Source organism: Saccopteryx leptura, chromosome 7 (assembly GCF_036850995.1).
Source record: "Saccopteryx leptura isolate mSacLep1 chromosome 7, mSacLep1_pri_phased_curated, whole genome shotgun sequence".
In the NCBI taxonomy this organism is placed as follows: Eukaryota; Metazoa; Chordata; class Mammalia; order Chiroptera; family Emballonuridae; genus Saccopteryx; species Saccopteryx leptura.
In genome coordinates, this window is record NC_089509.1 from 42,060,124 (window position 1) to 42,083,367 (window position 23,244).

Sequence of the window (23,244 nt, forward strand, 5' to 3'; positions counted from 1 at the left end):
AATGTTTTTACTGGGGATCTACTATGTTCCAGCCAGCACAGAGAATACATGCATTTCGAGGATTTATAATCAGAGTTTTTATTAAGCTTAGTCTCATCTCATAAGTCAGGGAACTTTGCCTGTCTAACCAGACTGCACGCTCCACTCAAAGTGCTTTCTTGTCCCTGGGATGGTTTGGATTATAGGGCTGATTCTTAGAGTCTGGAGCTGCAAAATGGTTTCCACCCATTCCCTTCTGTTCTGCAGCAAAGCAGAGGACTGCCCTGCTAGCAGAGGAAGGCAGCACATGGGTATGCAGAACGGGGCTCGCCTAACTTGCCCACATGACTGCACAAATGGAGGAAGTGGTAGAGTGAGCATTCATGGCAGGACAGTGCAAGGACGCTGGCCTTTAAGACCCATTAGTGTGCCAGTTACAAGTGGCCCATTTAATGTCCCGAGCTCTGAATTACCAGATTAACAATTCTTTCTCCCTGAAAGCTTGCTAGTAAGGGGATGAGGAAACTGGTCAGAACCCCCTCCCCAAAGACCTTAGTTGTCTCATATATATAATGAAGCAGTTAGTGTGGCATTCTCCAATTCCTTCCAGACTAAAATTTTATGCTGGATTAACAAAAACATAATTTTGAGAATAATATTAACATAAAAAAAGGTTTTCCTGAATTTTGTAAGGATTGTTATATATTTGTTTCTCAAGATGTGGTGGGAGGAATCAGTAGGCTCAACATCACGTGGGACTTGTTAGAAATCCAGAGTTGTCAAGCCTTATCCCAAGCAAGGGAAATCAGAATCGGCATTTTAATGAGACCCACATATCAAATGCATATTAAAAGCCACACAGAGACTGATCCTGTAGTAGCATGCTTCTATAGATAAAAACTACAGATGCCTTGAACCTCAACAATAACGGTTTAACCTAAGGCTATTATATATAAATGGGCCAGTTCTCCTGGCCAGCTGTTGAGGGTCCTATTTACTACAGATAGTTATGACGTAACTAGCTAATGAAAAATCTGTCTGATTAAAAAGAAATGCCTTGCTGGTACTTCTACATTTATGTTTAAATTTTATTTAAACTTCTCATAGTTACATATCCTTGATTATTTTAATTGTGCTACTTTGAGATTTCCAAAAGTTTGCCTGTCTCACTTTCAAGCACCAGTTTGAAAAAAGCAGCGGTTCTCAACTTGTGGGTCGCGACCCCGGTCGGGGTCGAACGACCAAAACACAGGGGTTTCCGATGGCTTTAGGCGACCCCTGTGTTTTGGTCGTTTGACCCCCGCCGGGGTCGCGACCCACAGGTTGAGAACCGCTGCTCTACAGTTATTGGGAACCTATGCAGTTGTCTAAAGATTGTTAAAAAACAAGTTCCTTTGAATCACATAGCTATGTAGGTTGGCTTCAACTAAAACTGTAAAAGAAAATTTAAAAACATAGTTGTACATGTGTATCAATGTACTTATTTATAGTCAAATTGTCTTTTCGTCACTAAAAATTATACTTTTATTTTATTTGTGAAATTAAATGTTTATAATGTGAAATTAAATAAAGTTGATATCAAATTTAAATTACATCTTTATTTTTGTACAATTTCAAGACCATTATTAATCTTAGGAGATTATAGAAATGACTAAAACACCCTAGCATGAATGTTATTAAATATATTATTCTGGCAATATAAAGAAACTACAATTCAAGGAAATACCTAGAAGGAAATGAGACAGTTATAATGTATTTAGATGTAAATACAAAAAACTAAAATCAGTGTAATTTCCCAAGAAAGAAAATTTTATTGTCTCCAGTGACTTAAAATTCCAGGAATAGTCTGGTTTTAGGTAAGTCTTATCCCAACATTTCAAGATCAGGACTTGATTTTTTTTTTTTCCATTCATCTCCTCTCTAATAGGATCCATCCTCTGCAAGTTCCTTCCTTTTTCATCCCAATTTGTTACCAGATCTACTTGCTTTCTTGATTTACTTCAGCAAACAAAACTAAAATGTTTTTGTTTCAGTTATTTCTGCAAATTTCTGAAATTCATTCTAATCAAATCCACTTAGAACCAATGCTCACTGTCAAACCAGTGACTGAGCCAGGGGAATGGAACGCACAGTTCAATGTTCATGGTGGATCTGAGGTTAGCGTGAACTTAGATGCACATAAATATCTATTAGATATAAGGGAGAATACACTCTGGGAAAGCAACCAAAAAACTTCCACTGTCGGGGAGCCAGACAGGAGTTGGATTCAAATAAGCAAGTGAAATTTTGTCTGGTGGTAGGTGCATTTTCATATTTCCATGAAAATATAATAAGAGTAAGACCATTCTGGAGGTACGAGTTAAGTTGTTAGGAAGAAAGAGAGAGAGAACTTAAAAATTTCTGAAATCTAAAATCAGTCTTTGTGATCTCAGAAAAATGAGAAGCACTCTAAACTATTGAAAAATATTTGAAGATTTAAAAATTAAATTTAGTTATACAACTACCCTTTCCATATTTTGTTTTAAATCTAAGTTTTAATAATTGACATCCATTCTTTTTAATGTGAATATACTATCTTCCTGAAACAAAGGTACATCATATTTTTCTCTGATAAGAACCATTTTATGATGACTTATTGTTTACAAGTCTTAACTCTTTAGTAAAGGACTTCTGCAGACTCTTCTGCTAATATTTGAGCTTCAACTTCTTTCATTTTCCCTCACCTTCTGTTCATGCCTTTGGGCACTCTGTACCTTTCTTCTTCCCGACAGACCACACACTTTCCTAAGTCCCTCCCTTTACTCATTTGTGTTTTCACGTGGGGCATCTGTCCTTTATTTCACTCAGACTTATTCATGTCAGGTAGAAGCCTCCTTCCAGCTTCTGTGCCACCTTATTTTATTTTATTTTATTTTAGATTTTATTTATTCATTTTAGAGAGGAGAGAGAGAAAGAGAGAGAGATATAAGGGGGCCAGAACAGGAAGCATCGACTCCCATCTGTGCCTTGGCCAGGTAAGCCCAGGGTTTTGAACCGGTGACCTCAGCATTCTAGGTCAATGCTTTATCCACAGCACCACCACAGACACCACCACAGGTCAGGCATGTTCCACCTTTTTATAGTCATGTTCACAGTGTTACCACTGGTTGGATCTAATTTTACTGTGAACTCACTGAAGTGGTAAAAATACTTTGCTCAGCTTTAGGTGATACATAAGACATAAATGTGTACAATGAGTTGAATTTCAAGGTACTCAACTATCACTGGAGACACTTCATCAAAGAAAATATTTTTGTAAACATCAAAGATTATAAATTCAAATCACTTGTTTGGAGGAGTTATATTCATAAATTATTATTATATTAAATGTTTATTTAAAGATCTCATAAATTGAGGAGCTCATTTTCTGAGGTAATATGTTACAAAAGGAATTATTTGTATAATTAGTACATTATTGAATTTGTTGAGCATCTAGCTGATAATTTAAGCAAAAAAAGTTATATCTAAAGAACTAAGTGAATGATGTAGACATAGTTTTAGTAAGCAATTTCCAGATATTTTGGAAAATATGTATTTAGATTGAGTGTGATATAATCTCATTTTTGAATTGGCAGTTGTTTATCTGTGGTCTTGGTGAATATACAAAACACACATAGAAAGAAGCATAATGAGGTCAAACACCAAGGGAAATAAGATTTGGGTTAACTGGAATATTCCATTTATCCTCTGCACCTCAGTGTTCCAGTTTGTGAAATGAAAGTGTTAAAATAAAAGCAAATATATTTTGTTTGTTTTTTTTACATTTTGAACCAACTTATTGAAACTTAAGCACTAAGTGATTGTTTTTCCCTTCCAAAACTGTCATCTTGTGTAATTAAAGATATATTTTGTGGGTTTTTTTGTATTTTTGTATTTTTTTTTCTTAAGCTGGAAACAGGGACAGTCAGACAGACTCCCGCATGCGCCCGACCGGGATCCACCCGGCACGCCCACCAGGGGCAACGCTCTGCCCACTAGGGGGTGATGCTCTGCCCCTCCGGGGCGTCGCTCTGCCGTGACCAGAGCCACTCTAGCGCCTGGGGCAGAGGCCAAGGAGCCATCCCCAGCGCCCGGGCCATCATTGCTCCAATGGAGCCTTGGCTGCGGGAGGGGAAGAGAGAGACAGAGAGGAAGGAGGGGGGGGGGCGGGGGTGGAGAAGTAAATGGGCGTTTCTCCTATGTGCCCCGGCCGGGAATCGAACCCGAGTCCCCCGCACGCCAGGCCGACGCTCTACTGCTGAGCCAACCTGCCAGGGCCAAAGATATATTTTAATGATACTGACAGCATTCAATATATTTCAGAACAATTTTATAATTTCCTTTAGAGATTAAAATATAAAATTTGAATATACTATAACTATATTATATAAGTAAACTATATTCTTAATGTAGTTTTGATCTTTGGAACCAGGGAAAATTACTTTTAATCCAATTTAATGAATAAAGTATTTACTATGGTTTGGAGACAAAACTAAGCTGACAATACAATTGGATTTTTCAGAAAAGTTATACTTTGAAAATGTCTCAGAAAGCATATTTAACATGGAATTTCAAGGATGTGAGTATTATTTAGGCAAGTACATATAGAACTTTCAAATTTTATTTCTGCTAAGGGCAAGAAAGATATGTATCATTTCTATTTTTTTTTTAAATAAGGACCTGATTTCCTGAGACTGAAGCAATGGTTAAAAACAAAGGCTTTGAAATCAGATATGAGTTCAAATTTGAGTCCTGTAAAACAGAAAATAAGAAATAGTCACAGGGTTGTTGTGAGGATTAAACAGTATATTCATTGCATAACAAAATGCCCAGAGAAGCCAGCCTTCAATAAATTTTTTTCTATTAATATTTTCTATTAATAATTAGTACCTTATAATTATCATATAGTCAGAAAATATATTCCTAAATTACTTTGTTATAGATAGTAATTGTTCTTAAATAGTCAGGTGGCATGAAATCCATATAGGCCAAGAGGTCAAAAGTTGAAAGCATGAAAAATTTAATGCTATGGATAGACCCCCATAAAATTTAAAATACTGCATCCTAGTAAAACTTGTCTTTCATTAGTAGGGCATGCTTTGAGAATTGGAAAAGGACTAGCAGAGTTAGCTTATGTGAGAAAGATTTTTTAAAAACTCGGCTAATGAGTCTTATATTTAATAATATGTTGTCTCCAAAAATTTTCTCATAAATTTGATCCTTGGAAAAACATTTATAGTAATCAGAATACATTCAAAATCTACCTTTAAATGTGGAGGAAACTGACAAAGAGTATGTGATTCATCTGAAGTCACATGGTTAGAATGAGCTAGAGCAGGAAGGATGGCCTAGTTTTTGTCCTCTTGGTAGATCCTCCACCCACTAGCATCTCTTTTTCTGTTAAAAAAAAAAAAACTAAATAAATGCATTTGGTTTCTTGACTTAAATATTTTATTTTATTTTTTTGCATAAGAGATTATAAATCGCCCTGGCCAGTTGGCTCAGTGGTAGAGCGTCGGCCTGGCATGCAAGGGGTCCTGGATTCAATTCCCGGCCAGGGCACATAGGAGAAGCGCCCATCTGCTTCTCCACCCCTCCCCCTCTCCTTCCTCTCTGTCTCTCTCTTCCCCTCCCGCAGTGAGGCTCCATTGGAGCAAAGATGGCCCAGACGCTGGGGATGGCTCCTTGGCCTCTGCCCCAGGCGCTAGAGTGGCTCTGGTCGCGACAGAGCGACGCCCCGGAGGGGCAGAGCATCGCCCCCTGGTGGGCAGAGCGTTGCCCCTGGTGGGCGTGCCGGGTGGATCCCGGTCGGGCGCATGTGGGAGTCTGTCTGACTGTCTCTCCCCATTTCCAGCTTTGGAAAAATACAAAAAAAAAAAATAAATAAATAAAGAAAGAAATTATAAATCATCAAATTCAATAAAAAAGTCTCTAAACTATTTTTTTTTAATTTTTTACTTTTTTAATTGAATTTCTTGCAATGACATTGGTTAAGAAAATTAGATAGGATTCAGGTGCACAATTCTATAATACATCATCCGTATATTGCACTTTGTGTTCACCTATTTTGTCTCTAAACTATTTTGAAATATAATTGTTCTCTAATATTAATTCTTTAGTTTACTGTCTTGAGTTGCTACAATCTAACATAGAAATGTTGTTCTTCTGATGAAAGCCTGGGATAATCAGGCAATGAAGATGAGCAACAGCACTATCTACTTATGGCACTTTGTGGTGCTTAGAGATAACAGTCCCTACAACTCCAGAAGTATCATAAGCTTTGACTTCAATGTGAAGTGACTCTGCACTAGGTATTGCTAAGAGATTAACTTGATTTTCTAAGTGAGAAATGGAACCTCAGATATAATAAAATTATAGAAGTGTTGGTGTTTGTTTTTAATCCAAATCAATAATTTAATCCTCAGATATGTTTAAGAATCAATGTTTTATTTAATATAAAAATCAATATTTTGGGACAACCACAACCTTTATATGAATAATTTTATCTCCTGAAATACTGTCAAAAAGATAACTTTTTAAGCTCTAAAAGAAGATGTGAATTCTAAGTGAATGGCAAACAGATGTTAAAAATACAATGCTCCCTGTTTTCTCAAGACATGCAGGTGGAAAAATTGATTATAAAGTAGAACAAGGATAAATAATTACACCATACTTTGTAAGGATTTGCAAGGGTGCCACATTTTTCCAAGGTCTATTTTTACAGCAGTTAAAAAAATAGAGAATTATGTTTATTATATATAAAAAGTAACTAAAGAAAGAAGTATAAAATGGCCATAAAGCATATATGAGCAAAGAATGGGCTATTGCAATAAGACACACAAAAGAAAAAGAAATTAAGATTGTTGACCTTAAACAAATAGCCAGATATTTCTCCAGCAAAATGAGTTTATTCAGTAACAACAAAGCATTGCAATTCAGGACATGCCAGCTAAAGCAGAACCACATGCAAGTCTCAAGAAACAAAGGAAAGGAGACTCTTTTTCTGAGAAGAGGAAGTTGGGAAAGCTCTTATAAACAAACAGTTCTTACTGTTGGGGTCTACGCTGGAAGTGAGGCATGAGAGCAACCCCTTTCTGGCTTCTTGATTTCATTTTTAATGAGGTTCTTTGTTATTGACTTTTACAAGATGAAAATAAGTGTGACAAAAAGGGTTAAGCTTGAGAATCTGGAATTTTGCTGACTAAGGTTTAAATCCTGGCTTTATCACTTATATCTTGACCAAATTACTAAATATCTTTGAACTTCATCTTTTAATTGTACTCTGTCATGGGGCATTAAAAATGATAATGCATATAAAATGTTTTACATAGTTCCTAGTACATAGCAAATGCTCAATAAAATGATCTATATACACAATGACACACAGAATTGAAAAGATTCTGCACATCAGAACCAGAATAAAATACTCTGCTATAAATGGATTGCAATTGATATTAAGAACTTAACTGGTACACTTAGGCAATGCCGTCTTTTTATGTTAAAAAAACAAACAAACAAACAAACAAAAACTAATAAGAAGAAAAAACTATGGTTTACCAAGTGAGGACAATCACCTTTCAATCAAACTTGCCAATTCATAATACTTGATGATGTAATTTCATTTTAGAAGGTTTTCTCCTATAACACTCAAAAGGGAAAATATAATTCAGAAAATGAAGATTCAGTTTTTTTGAAAGATTGATAATTTTTAAGATTTGTTGTTCAACTAAATTTAACATTTATTTGTTGAAGGTCTATAAAAGCCTGAAATTTATTTATCAAATGGTATTAACTTTATAATACTTTAAATTAAATCTATGCAAAATACTGTACAAAAATAGTATCCATGAGAGACAGCATAAGTACAGTATCTATTAAAATAACTATTATCCTACTCAGTTTTTTTCCTCTAGAACAGATATGAAAAGTTAAGAGTTTAGCTGCTTCAAGAAATAAGATCAGTCCAGAAAATAAACAACATATCTCAGTTACTACTCTCAGCCTGGCACAGAGCATGGCAACAAATGCTTTTCTGAAAAATCAGTGAAAAGAAAAAGTGGCCCTAATCACACCCATAGATCAAGCAGCTGGAGTCCTCCTGCCTTCCCTTGAGCCGACTGCTCATGCTCAGATAATGTGAGCCCCAGGACTGATTCTATACAGGCAAATGGAAAGAAAACTCTTACTCTGATTAAAGAGGGGACATGAAGCCACACATTTTTTTTTGTTAAATATATGTATGCATATAATGCATATGTGTGTATGTGTATATATATACATATAATGCTTATATATACATATATACATATAATGTATATATACATATAATGCAAATATATATATATATACAACAAAGAGAAATATAAAGTAGGTCAGTCAAGACATTAAAAAAAACACCTCTGAAATTATTTTTTCTGGCTATATTATGTTTTGGATAGTATTTCTGAGGAGACAGATCTTTAGCAAACAATAATCAAACTGCAATAGTTGCCTCAGTTAACCTAGAAGTTAACATAACTATGCCCACGGCCCATTTAACTTAATGGCTTCCTTGTCCTGGAATTGTGGATAGGGCTTACAATAATCATCTTATTCCAGAGTGCTATGGACCAGTTATGTAGCAATTGTTTGGAAAGAAGTTAATTCCAAACTCTCAGGCCCCCAAATGAAAAGACAAAATCTTAGAGAAGATGATTGTACTCCTGAATTGCGGAATCAAAAGGGGAAAACTGATTAGGTCATCTGCTGTGAGATACAGAATGATAATGAAGTTGGGGGCTTAACAACTTAGAAAGGGTGAGAGGTGCTTTTTTCAGCATTAAACAAAGCGAAACTAAAACTACCCATGACTGCAAGCTCGCTTTGTAGTTTTGCACCAAAGTCCTCATTTTTCTAGGCAATATGCACGAAAGAGCACAACAGTCTGTGATGTGAAAATTTCACCTACCTAGATTCAAAGTGGGCATTATAAGCTGGTTTCTTTTTGTCTGAAAGGTAATGGTAAAATGCTATACTTCCAACAATAAAAAATGAATTACACTTTAGTGAGGGAATAGTAAAGGTTTCCAGCACTTTCACAGGCCAGCCAAATGTCTTCCTCTGCCATGTAAATGCAGTAAAAAGATATCTGCATTAAATTACAGGATTTACAGTCGGCAGAAAAAACGAAACCACATAAAGATCATTTTTGCATTAAAATTTGGTTTTCTCTACCAGTATGTATTTAAAAAATATAGGTGCCTTTTACTAATGAAGTACATCAAAGCATATTATGTTCTACATTTTGTGAGAACTAGGCAATTTATAAATGCTATTCACATTTAATTAGTAGTCATTTCTTCTTCATAAGCATATTTACTCGGATCTCTTGTTCCTACGGCAACCCAGTGAGTACTACAGCTACAAGAACGGCCTAGACTAACCTAAAAAAGGATGGAGATTAATGAGCAACCTCATATTAAGACTATAATGCAAAAGACCAAGCAATAAGATTGGAGAGAGGAGCATTATCAAGAAGCCTCAAATAAGAATCTCTTATTTCAAGGAGCCTATTTATAGCAGCACAGATTTTATTTATTCAAGAGTGCCTATAGTGTACATTGAGTAAGAGAGATGACTCATTTAGTGTTAAGTTCTGCTTAATTGGCTCTCCACTCAGGTACAGTGTTATACATGCACATACATATTGTATATACATACATGTATATAATTATATTCTGCTTAACACATTTATCAAAGGACTATCTAAACAATATTATAAGCAGTTTTGCTATGGATGTTTCCCTTAAATACTGGACTTGTGTAAAAAAAGAAGTCTTTAAAATTAGCTTTGATATAAGATAATGTCATTAAACATTTACTGAAAAAATGATTCTTAACTAGGCGTTTATGTTATTTTAAGGGTAATTCTCCAATCTGTTTTTTATTCTAGTTCTATCACTCAACTCTTATCAAAAGGTTGACTTGAAAGTAAATAACAAAAATAAATGGTTAACAGAAACTTTGCATATTCCCTTAAATTCTGTTTACAAGCAACAGTTGTTAAAGATTTAGGTGGGGAAGCAGGTGCAGGAACCTAGGACTAAATCTGTTTTATACAAAAAGTTATACAATTTTACGTTACCCATGAAATATAAATTAGAAATAATTATGAATGATTTAAACTTAAAAAAGGACGTCATAAAAATAAATTTCCTGGAGTCAAACTAGGTTTGTTTTGTATGTTGAGGTTGGGTGGCAAAATAATTACCACATATTATTTGCCCTAAAATCTCTTCATATCTCAAAACAATATGTGGAGGAGACACTGAATATGAAGAAGGATAAATTAGAACTTATATAACCGTTGTTATCAAATCATGCTTAGTAAAAGTGACAGGTTCTCTTCAGAGCTTGCGCAGTTCGTTCTTGCTACAAGAGGCAATAGCATCGTTATCAAGCCTCCAAATTATCCTGCTCATTGGCAAAAAGTAAAAATGATGCCTTCTGACCTTTCTACATTGCTTCATTAACTCTAACTTGTGAGCAACAAGTAAAAATGCATAGCTTTCTGCAGCCCCCTCTGATATAACTGATTAAAAAAAAGTAGCTGCTGCATCTGTTCAGGAGGCTGGGTACCGCTCACGTGCTAAATGAGGGTAATTCTGTGTGTGGCAAGCCATGCTTGCTATACATTCACTAATATTCATCCCCATTCAACAAGAGCATTTCAAATTGTTTCTTTTTAGATTTAGAGGGATAGTTGCAGATGTAAAACTTTGTATATCGCCTCCAGAATTATTAGTCAATATGAAATTATTTTGTATAGCTCTATAAATAAAAAATGAAGCAATATTTTATAAGGATAAATCTGTGCAAATATTAATGGTCAACCAATTTTATTGTCTCAAATCCAGTTTTATAATATCAAATCCCTTTCAAAGTATACATGATAGTTTCTACCTGTAAGTTGCCTTTGTGAAAATGAGCCTTTACCAGCAACTATTGTCTACGCAGCAAATTAATTATCCTCAACAATTAAATCGCAAGGCATTTCTCTCCAAGATAATCTATGAATTTGATTTCAGCATTTCTATAGGTACTTTTGTGCCTGTATGGATAGTATTTTAATATCAAAGAACCCAGCAACTTAAATGCCATTCGCTGGGTTTTATGAAAAAGCAATATAGGAGAGAAAATAGGGCAAATATCAACAACAAAAAAATCTTACTCTGAGTCAAACAATAAATGCAAATAGAAGAGCTAAACCCAAGGAGGGAGTGGGACACTGTGGCATGAGTATTCCTTGCTGAAAATGTTCACCAGCATGTTTAAGGCAAGAATATTCTGCAATCTTAAAAAAAAAAATCCTGATCGGCCATGAGTGAATCCTCTCCGCTCAGCTTCACAGGTAGAATTAAAACGTAGTCCCAGAGCACCGGGACATGAAAACTGAACCCTCTTGCTGCAGATAATCAGCACAGAGGAGCAGCTAACTTCCTAAATAACCACAATTAAATTTCACACTCTCTCTTCTCCCTTCCTGGTTTTCAAACGTGGGGTTATTTATCAGAGAAGAAAAATTGGAGGCTGCGTCTGTAGGAGGCAGCCAGGCACTCCTAACCTAATTAGCGTTAGCCACCTCTGAAAATAAATCCCCTGAATCCTGCAATTCAAAAGTCCCTCCCCCACCCCCACACTGCTCCATACACACCAGCACCTGGGCAGCATCAGCAGCCCGATGGATAATAACCTTCCATCCTGACCCCAGCAAATAGCAGTAAAGAGGCATTTGCAACCACCTTGCAGGAAATCAGGTTAAAACAAAAAACAAAAACAAAAACACAGGGGAGGTGGGGGCAGGGTGAGATGCAAGCGCTTTGCTTTGCCCGTCTTTAAACTTAATGCCCAAGGCACGACAAAATTCTGCCCAGAAGCTGACAGAGCTGAAAGCCTCCCTGCTCAAACAGAAGGCTCAGAAAAGAATGGAGATTTGCAGATCTGATAATGAGCCAGTTAATGACATAAATGATACCTCAAGAACCTCACTAAACCATCCAGGTCCTACAATTTAATCTGTAATAAATACTCCTGCATCATTGCGAGATGGCTGCTCATAATGGCAAATGAAATATGCTGGTATGATAGGTACAATAAATCTGGATTTTCCTATGGTTCCCTCAGGCTAGAACAATATGTAACCACAGTGCGCACTGTCAGGATGAGCAGATCTCAAAGCCATCATAAAATCTAAATGGGGACTAATTAGGAGGCCCTTCCCTTCCAGAGTTACTATTTCTATTGACATTTTCCATGCATGAGCCCCTCCATAACATCATAAGTCACCAAGATAAGAACTCCCTAGATTATAGGGAAAAAGCTTTAATGGAGAAGTTGAACTCAAAGGCGATGCATAAATTTTCCTTTTGATACTATGGGAAGTCTGTGTTCAGTACTTTCTTTACAAACTTTCAAGCCATGAGCAGGGTACTTTTTAATCCCTGTGCAGCTTTGCTACCATAGCCTGGCCGGTCCCAGTTTCTCTGCACCAGAAGCGTGAGTGTTAGGTGGTGCCCGGGAGGGTTTTAAAGGAGAGTGAGCCGCTTGTAAAACTGATGGCTGTAGGTCAGGAGAGTCAGGAGGTGCACTTTCCTTTTGGTTTGAAAGTTGGGAATTCCTAAAGGTCACTAAAGATTAGGCTTTCCCAAGACTCTTCCAATCAAAAATGGAGCAGATTTCTTTAAACAAGCCCTTTCAATACAGGGAAAGGGAATGAATTCTTTTGAGGACAGGAAGCCACAGGTCCTTGGGAGAAGGTGAGGTGGACGTGCCATTGTGCTTGGCAGTGGGTGGGACTGAGATCTCTAGGCACCCAGAAATGGAAAGGAGCTAGAGAAACACCAGGGTATTAGTGTCAGATGAACCTTCTCTTTACTTGTCTACCAAGGATATGACAAATTCCTTAACATTCTGAGAAACAAAATTCTCCTTTAAAGCGGGAATAAAAATCTCATAGAGATGTTAGAAAGGTTGAAATATGTATGTGGATAATTTTAAAAATAACTATGAATATGGTCACTTACGAAATTTTTATTTCATTTCAAAGGAGTAAAATTAGGACGATACCTGAAAAGGGGATGCTTAACTCTGTGTTCTCTTTTTTTTCAGTCTTTGTGTTATGGAAGAGGAAAAGCCAAATATTATTGGGGATGAGTTGTCACATGACCTCATGAAATATAAGTCCTATATTAAAGAGACATGGTCCTATTCCTCATTTAATTATTTGCAAGTATTATCTGAGTGTTGCGTTTGTTAAAGTATTTTTGGTCGCTGAATGGAAAGCTGAGTACTGAGTACAGAGACGAGGCAGCACCATTGTACTGCTCCTCAACACTGCAGCCTTATATACAGGAGCAATTTCAAAAGACTCAAAGCCTGGGACTCTGCTGGCCTTAAACATTTTCTATCCAAAGTGAGTGTCTGTGACAACTAACACCACCTACACCTGTACATAAAAAGTTAATTATATACATATCTCCATCATGGCAAATAAAGTTGGCAATATTGCCTATTGATTTACTCACTAGTAGAATAAAGACCTTCTTGTTCCTGATCAACATCTACTTTATGCAAGAGATCAAACTATATGATACACATTTGGTGAATGGTTTTAGTTGCAAATCTTCCAGTTTGAGTTTAAGATTAAAGTGATGGTATCTGTAGGGCCAGATGCCACCATCTTGGCCATGCAGGTTCTCATTCAAACCTATAGTAAAGGAACTGTGGAGCCCCAAAATGGTGGGCCATTCTGTTTAATAAAATCTCCTAATGGCAGATGAGCAAACAGGCAGGAAAGACTGGTTCCCTTTTCCCAGGGGTCCCAAGCCCCTTGGCACTTGGACTCACCTGACTCATTCTCTAGACTCACAGGACTCACAGGCCTTTCCCGGGCAAACAATAGCAAACAATCACCCCTCCCTATGGAGGCACATAATTCTCCAACTGCAACTGCAGGCAGTTTGCAATCTGCTTCCCTGAGGACAAGCACCCACAGCCTTCCACAGACTACACACACATGGCGCTGCCCCACGCCAATGCAAAATACAAGCGAGCAAACCTAGCAAACCTAAATACACCTTACAGACTTGTTTGCCCGGCCCTGGCCGGTTGGCTCAGCGTTAGAGCGTCGGCCTGGTGTGCGGGGGACCCAGGTTTGATTCCCGGCCAGGGCACATAGGAGAAGTGCCCATTTGCTTCTCCACCCCCCCCCCTCTGTCTCTCTCTTCCCCTCCCGCAGCCAAGGCTCCATTGGAGCAATGATGGCCCGGGAGCTGGGGATGGCTCCTTGGCCTCTGCCCCAGGCGCTAGAGTGGCTCTGGTTGCGGCAGAGTGACGCCCCGGAGGGGCAGAGCGTCGCCCCTGGTGGGCGTGCCAGGTGAATCCCGGTGGGGCGCATGCGGGAGTCTGTCTGACTGTCTCTCCCCGTTTCCAGCTTCAGAAAAATACAAAAAACAAACAAAAAACAAACAGACTTGTTTGCCCAACAAACACCATTTAACGTTAATAATTTTCAAACTTCAGGTGTGTTTCCAGGCTCTGGTAGACTGTTAAGGTTCAAGGCCATGGAGTCTGAAATGTTCTCTTACAAACTGAGATTTATAGAGAGAGAGAAAAAAGAAAGGCTGCTGAAGGTCTTGTGAACTGAGATATCCCAGTTTTGCACTGAAAATTAACTCCCAGCTGCCAACACCCCTGCCTTCATGAAGCCTCTAAAATACCAGTTGGCTTAGTTTTTATTGACTCAGACTGGATCCTAAGGTTTAGGTGTTTAGAGGTACAGTTTATTTACTCAATGAATATTTATCGTTAGTCTAGTCTGTGTCAGATATTATTTTGGGTGGTACAGCATTAACAAAACAGGCAACCCCCTGACTTCATGGAGCTTATATTCAGCTGCAGGAAGAAAGATAATAAATAAACATATAGGTAAATTCATAATATGTTGTATGGTGAGAAATACTATGAAGGCAAATGAAGCAAGGGGATAGGAAGTGAGGAGGATGGCACTGACATTTTACACGGGATATTTAGGCAATGTCTCACTGAGAAAATGACAATAAGAAAAGTCTGAGTACAACGAGGGAGCCAGCCTTACGGATATTTGGAAGTAGAAAAAACAGCAAATGCAAGTGTACTGAAGTGGGGTCATTTATGGCATTTTAAAAGAAATGCCAGAAAGTCAGTTTAGAAAAAAGTCAGGCTAGAAAAAAGGGAGCAAAGAAGATAGCAGTAGGAGATCAAAATGATGACAACTGGCCAGTCAATGCAGGGCCTGACCCTTTGTAAGGATATCACTTCTATGTTGAGCTAGATGGGAAGGCTCTGAGCAGAGGTGTGACAGGATCTGATTTAGATTTTAAGACTATCATGCTGAGCTCCGTATTGAAATGAACTTGAGGTAGACGGGAAAGGGAGAGTGGGAAGACAGAGTAGAAGCAGGAAGACCGGGAAGAAACTACTCTGGAAATAATCCAGGGAAGAGAGAAGTGGAGCTAGGACCATCGTGGTACAGTTTAGTGGAGTCAGATTTTGGATATATTATATAAGCACAATTTATAGAATTTACAAAGGGATTGGATGTGCCTGTGAGTAATGAAAAAAAAAAAGCAATTAAATATCCTTTAAAATTTATATTTTTATAATAAACAGTAATCATATTCTCATATTAATGTAGAAAACAAAAATAATTCTTTTGTTATGCTACATTGTTCTTGAATATAAAGACATTCCTTCATTTAACAGACTCAACAGATGTAAATAGGATACCACCTGGCAGGTACAGTGATGGGGATATAATAAAGAACAAAGCAGGCAAAATCCTTTATCTCTCTGAGCTCATATTTTAGTGGGAAAGAAGGAAGAGGAGGAAAAAAAGAAGAAATAGAGTAAATAAAAAATTAAAAAATAAAGAAGATTGTAGATGATAACTAGTCATGTTGACATGCTTAAGAGCAACATCCATAGTCATGAATACTCTGTAGGCTCACTTTTTTTTTTTTTTTGTATTTTTATTTTCTGAAGCTAGAAACGGGGAGAGTCAGTCAGACAGACTCCCGCATGCGCCCGACAGGGATCCACCCGGCACGCCTACCAGGGGGCGATGCTCTGCCCACCAGGGGGCGATGCTCTGCCCCTCCGGGGCGTTGTTCTGCCGCAACCAGAGCCACTCTAGCGCCTGGGGCAGACGCCAAGGAGTAATCCCCAGCGCCCGAGCCATCTTTGCTCCAATGGAGCCTCGGCTGCGGGAGGAGAAGAGAGAGACAGAGAGGAAGGAGAGGGGGAGGGGTGGAGAAGCAGACGGGCACTTCTCCTGAGTGCCCTGGCCGGGAATCGAACCCAGGACTTCTGCACGCCAGGCCGACGCTCTACCACCGTCTGTAGGCTCACTTTTTGGTGATGATCTGTAAAAAGGATTCGGCCTTAAAAATTTTGCCCATACCTAAGTGGACATTTCTTTTACTGAATATATGAAATTGAACATTAATGAAGTCAGGATTCCAGACCCATAGAAAAATGAAAGAACATTTAAGGCTCACAAACTAATATGTAATATCTGCCAGAAACATAAAGCTACTCCTCAAATCTAAGAAGAGGTAGGAAACAAAAACCATACTTACACTGTATTAATACAAGAAGACCCATTATGTTTTTCATTTCGTTTTCATTTTAAACTGAGGTAAAATAATTTACTGCTAATTACAAAAATGGCAACACTCAATGAAATTTGTTTTTGTTTTTTTTCTATTCTAAGTGTGTTTTGCCAAGTTGGGAAATTGAGATGACATTGATTTAGAGATCTGGGTTATTTGCTTAGCCTAAATATATTAGGTAATTTCTTCATGATTCCTTTGGATGATGTTATTTACTCCTATAATTTCAACTACCATTCAGAGCATGGGTCCCCAAACTTTTTACACAGGGGGCCAGTTCACTGTCCCTCAGACCGTTGGAGGGCTGGACTATAAAAAAAACTATGAACAAATTCCTATGCACACTGCACATATCTTATTTTAAAGTAAAAAAAAACAAAACGGGAACAAATACAATATTTAAAATAAAGAACAAGTAAATTTAAATCAACAAACTGACCAATATTTCAATGGGAACTATGCTCCTCTCACTGACCACCAATGAAAGAGGTACCCTTCCAGAAGTGCGGTGGTGGCCGGATAAATGGCCTCAGGGGGCCGCATGTGGCCCGCAGGCCGTAGTTTGGGGACTCCTGATTTAGAGCAATGGTCCCCAACCCCCAGGCCGCGGACTGGTACCAGTCCATGGGCCATCTGGTACCGGTCCACAGAGAAAGAATAAATTACTTACATTATTTACATTTTATTTGTATTTAAGTCTGAACGATGTTTTATTTTTAAAAAATGACCAGATTCCCTCTGTTACATCCGTCTAAGACTCACTCTTTTTTTTTTAATTGAAATTATTTAGTTTTATATTTTATTTTAAATTTTATTTTATTTTATTTTTTTTATTGTATTTATTTTTAATGGGGTGACATCAGTAAATCAAGATACATATATTCAAAGATAACATGTCATGTCCAGGTTATCTTATCGTTCAAGTATGTTGCATACCCATCACCCAAAGTCAGATTGTCCTGTCACCCTCTATCTAGTTCTCTTTGTGCCCCTCCCCCTCCCCCTTCCCTCTCCCTCTCCCCCCTCCCCCCGTAACCACCACACTCTTATCAATGTCTCTTGGTCTCACTTTTATGTCCCATCTATGTATGGAATAATGCAGTTCCTGTTTTTTTCTGATTTACTTATTTCACTCCGTATAATGTTGTCAAGATCCCACCATTTTGCTATAAATGATCCGATGTCATCATTTCTTATGGCTGAGTAGTATTCCATAGTGTATATGTGCCACATCTTCTTTATCCAGTCATCTATTGATGGGCTTTTTGGTTGTTTCCATGTCCTGGCCACTGTGAACAATGCTGCAATGAACATGGGGCTGCATGTGTCTTTAGGAGTCAATGTTTCTGAGTTTTTGGGGTATATACCCAGTAGAGGGATTGCTGGGTCATAAGGTAGTTCTATTTTCAGTTTTTTGAGGAACCACCATACTTTCTTCCATAATGGTTGTACTACTTTACATTCCCACCAACAGTGGATGAGGGTTCCTTTTTCTCCACAACCTCTCCAACATTTGCTATTACCTGTCTTATTAATAATAGCTAGTAAGACTCACTCTTGATGCTTATCTCTGTCACCTTATACATTTATCCATCCCACCCTAAAGGCCGGTCCATGAAAATATTTTCTGACATTAAACCGGTCCGTGGCCCAAAAAGGTTGGGGACCACCGATTTAGAGAACATCTAAGTCTCTGTATTCAACCCTGAGAATCCACTGAGCTCATGTACCTAAGTGTTGATTGAACACATTTACCAGGATGACACAGGTACTTCAGATTCTACATGTCATCACATTGCCACCTCTATATCTTTCCAAACTAATGTATTGATAGTTCATTTTTACAATTGAATTTTATCTCATTGAGTAGTCATTAAACCATGCAACCAATCATTAAACCAGAAACATGAGAGTCACACATGTGTTCTCTCATTTCTTTACCCTTTATACACAAACAATAATAAACCCTTACTGATACATTTCAGTCAGCACAGACCAAAATTATACTATAGTAATGAATGACACCAAAATCTCAGTGAATTCACAAAACAAATGTTTATTTCTTGTTATCAAAAGTCTTCTGCATTAGCCATCCTTGTGAAAATTCAACATCCTGCCCATCTTTGCTATTATGAGATCTTTTCTGCACATGTGCTTCCACAAACACAGGTGATGGAATGATGGCAGGTCACACAGAGGTTCTTTCCACTTTAGGCCCAGAAGTGATGTTTGTCCTTCTTATTCACAGCATATTGGCCAAAACTAATCACATGGCAGCACCTACGACAAGAGATTTGAGAACTTAGTTTTATATATAGCCCAAAGGACAGGATGGTTAAGCATGTTTCCCTGCCTTCCAAACATATCTTATTATTTTGCACCTTGCTTACAGTAAGTATATCAATGTCTCCCAAGATCTACTGAATGCAGTCCATTATGCTCAGTGCTCTGTGTCATGCTTTTTTCACCCAGTGATGTGGCTCATGCAGATGGGAACTTGCCTGACATGCTTTTCCCCCTTCTGCACTTAGTTAACATGCGATGATCCTCAGGGTAGAGTGTGGGCTTCATATTCTCCAAAGGCATTGCAGATCCTCAGGTTGAGCCAGTCAACATTATTGGTGTCCCCAGAGTTCTTGGCAGTTAACACATCATTGCATTAAATTATTTTATAAACAGCCATCAAACTCCAAACCCTGATTGGTAAATCCATCAAAGATAGATAAATGTGCTCTTACCTTTGCATCCCTACCATTCAGTGCAGTGCCTGACATTCAGTAAACTTTTATAAACGTTTATGGAATTAAGTTATTCTTTAGATTTTACTATCTTATTTAGAATCTAAACATTGTGTTTAATATTTGGACATAGCAAAAACAATAACAGGAACAATTTGTGTGATTTAGGTTAGAGGAAAGGGGTTGGCTTTCCTACTAATTGAAGCACAATAGGTAAGTATTAGCTAACTTGGTTCTTCTTCCTTTGCAGTAGTGTTGCTACTGAAATCTAGTTTGGGAGGAGGTACAGTGCCAGATCCCAGTTTAGCCATCCCTCCTTAATCTTCCCTTTGAAATGTATTAGTTGTGGAGTGTCTTTTTGTAGAAGTATGTTTTAGTATAGAATTTCTGAGCTACAAACAAATTGCAAGGCTTTAAAAGTATTTCATGAACTATTGATTACACTTTTAGTTTAGAAATAAAAAATCTAGAAACAATACATGAAGAAACAAGTTAACACACTGTAAAACTTACCCAAAGATATGCAAAAGATACATGCTCATTCAAACCAGGTTATCAATATTAAAATTAACCAAATAAATATTCCTAGATCTCTTAGGTTAAAGTTATCTTCTTTGTGTTTATTAATGGTGGGTATATATGATTTATCTATGTATTTGCTGCACCAATATTTATTTACTTGACAACTGTGTATATCAGGGGTCCCCAAACTATGTCCCGCAGGCCGCATGTGGCCCGCTGAGGCCATTTATCCGGCCCCCACCGCACTTCCGGAAGGGGCACCTCTTTCATTGGTGGTCAGTGAGAGGAGCATAGTTCCCACTGAAATACTGGTCAGTTGTTGATTTATATTTACTTGTTCTTTATTTTAAATATTGTATTTGTGCCCGTTTTTTTTTTGTTTTTTTTTTTACTTTAAAATAAGATATGTGCAGTGTGCATACGGATTTGTTCATAGTTTTTTTTTTATAGTCCAACCCTCCAATAGTCTGAGGGACAGTGAACTGGCCCCCTGTGTAAAAAGTTTGGGGACCCCTGGTGTATATGATAGAAATATATAAAATATTAATAATTTTAAAACAAATGTAGATAGATAAATTTACCAGGCCTCTTACTGATACAATGAGTTGGTTAGAATAGATAATATATATGACTTAATATCTTAAGAGTCTGTGAATAAGGTTACATAGGCATAAGGGTACAATATAATGGATTGGTCAAGTTGCAGGTTTAGAAAAATCAGTAAAAAATTTTCACAGAATTAAAAAAGTATAATCACAAAATATTAGAAGACCTAGGTTCAAAATAATAGTAATAGCTAATTTTTATTGAAACAAAATAGTATGACTATGTGTTAGTCACAAGTCTGAGTATTCTAGATGTATTATTTCATTGACTCTGTATGACTACACTGCCAAGTGAATAATGATAATATCCCTATTTTAGAGAAAACTGAGTCTTAGAAAAGTTAAATTATTTATCCAGGGTCACAAAGCTAGCAGGTAGAAGTAACTAATTCGAAAGTAGGCAGTCTTCCACCAGTGTGTCCACATTATTAATCAACTTAACATGGTCTCTTATTGAGTGTTATGCTTCTTTTCCTCCTGATTGCTGAAATATGTTTATTGATATTTTTGAGTCATCTCATGATAGTAAATTACAAATACTTAAGAACTTCTTTCAATTTTGGTATAAAATACCTATTAGATGTACTATTTTTTTTTTTTTTAAGTACTGGCCACACTAAAAGTGAATAGGAATTAGCACTTTACCTTAAATTACTTTTGCTTTGGGGTCTTTTTTCTGGGTATAAAGTTTTTGTTCTCTATTTAGGTCAAATTTATATTATTTCAGTTTGCAAGTTAATTTTTTTTCCTTAGATGGCCGAGAGCATCTTATCCTAATGATAGCTATCAGGCCTTCTGAATATGGCCTTCTGACGATTAACCTTTGGGATGCCTAGGGTCATCCTAATAGAAGGTTTAATACTTAAAAATGCAAATCTGATCACCTGGGATGTTTGAGTGGATAATCATCACTTCTCAAAATTAATGACTCACATGAAAAAAAAAATTTTAGAAAGTACTACATCTCTCCTCTATCCAGGTTTATGATTGGGATTGACTGTCATTTGAACATTATATATACATTGAATATTATATATATTATTTTATATATTCAAATATATGTATTATTCACACATATACATTAGATTTCCAACAAAGATGGCATAAAAAGTCTTTCAAAATTTGCTACTTATACAAATCAGCAAAAAAATGATCACTGAGAAGAAAAATGAAAGTTCGTGTATTAGCAAAGAAAGGTGAGGTGGTGCTTTTCTATCAAACAACCACAACTTTTTGTTTCGTTAATTTTTTTTTTTTTTTTGTATTTTTCTGAAGCTGGAAATGGGAAGAGACAGTCAGACAGACTCCCGCATGCGCCCGACCAGGATCCACCCGGCATGCCCACCAGGGGGCGACGCTCTGCCCACCAGGGGGTGATGCTCTGCCCCTCCGGGGCGTCGCTCTGCCGCAACCAGAGCCACTCTAGCACCTGGGGCAGAGGCCAAGGAGCCATCCCCAGCGCCCGGGCCATCTTTGCTCCAATGGAGCCTTGGCTGCGGGAGGGGAAGAGAGAGACAGAGAGGAAGGGGGGGGGTGGGGGTGGAGAAGCAAATGGGCGCTTCTCCTATGTGCCCTGGCCGGGAATCGAACCCAGGTCCCCCGCACACCAGGCTGACGCTCTACTGCTGAGCCAACTGGCCAGGGCACAACCACAACTTTTTAATGGCTTACCACACCATACTTTACTTCTCAATCATACTACATGTTGAACTTAGCTTTTAGCTCAGTAACTGATGGGGGGGGGAGCACTCTACTCAATGACTGAGACTGAAAGATTGATAGGTGCTTCATCTCAATACACTGTATATATAATTTTTCAGCAAAAGCCACATAAAGGTAAAGAACATGTTCAATGGTATACTGGCTCTAAAAAGTTCTGTCTGCAAATAGTACCCATCCTTTCCTTATTCAGTTCATTTGTCCAATCACTTGGAGAAGCCTAAATTCCTAAGAAGCAGTGTAAAGAAAACACAATTCCACCATGGTACTGTAAGAAAGGGAGCTGGAAATATCTGGTGAGCAGCTATCATGACTACTGGAGTATAAAATTAGTTCTGAAATATATGAATGATCTACCAAACTTCTAAAAAATCTGACAGACTTTAAAACAAAAAAATAGTCTTTTGCATAACAGAAAACTTCCATTTATGACAAGTTAAAGAATTATTACAGAAACCAACTAATATTCCCTACTTTTAAAGGACTAGAACTCCAATTGTGGGAATGCCATGAAAGAGATAAGAATTGAACAATTTTGGCTGGCAAATAAACTTCAATCCAAGAATACAGAGGCAGGACTAAAAGAAGAAATATGTGTAAGCTTATCTCTCTCCTAGTCCAATTCTGGTTTCTTAATTACATTATGGTTTTTCTCCCAAGTAGGGGAAATCTCCCTGATTTTCAGGGACTAGTGAAAGCCATGGATAAGTGGCCATTATTCTATGTGACCTCATTTTTATAACTGTGGACCAACAATAGCAAATAAGGTACACAGAGGTAAATAATTATATTTCTATTAAATAAGCAAACAACAAAAAAACACTTTTAGTTTTCTTTAATCTTTTTTTCCCAACAACATGGCTCATCCTAAAGAGAGGTATCATATCCAGAACTGGAGGGAAACCACTCATTTAGGACAAAGCACTTTTCAAATTTAGCAGACTTCAAATAAAAGGCAGCCCACTTGCAGAATAG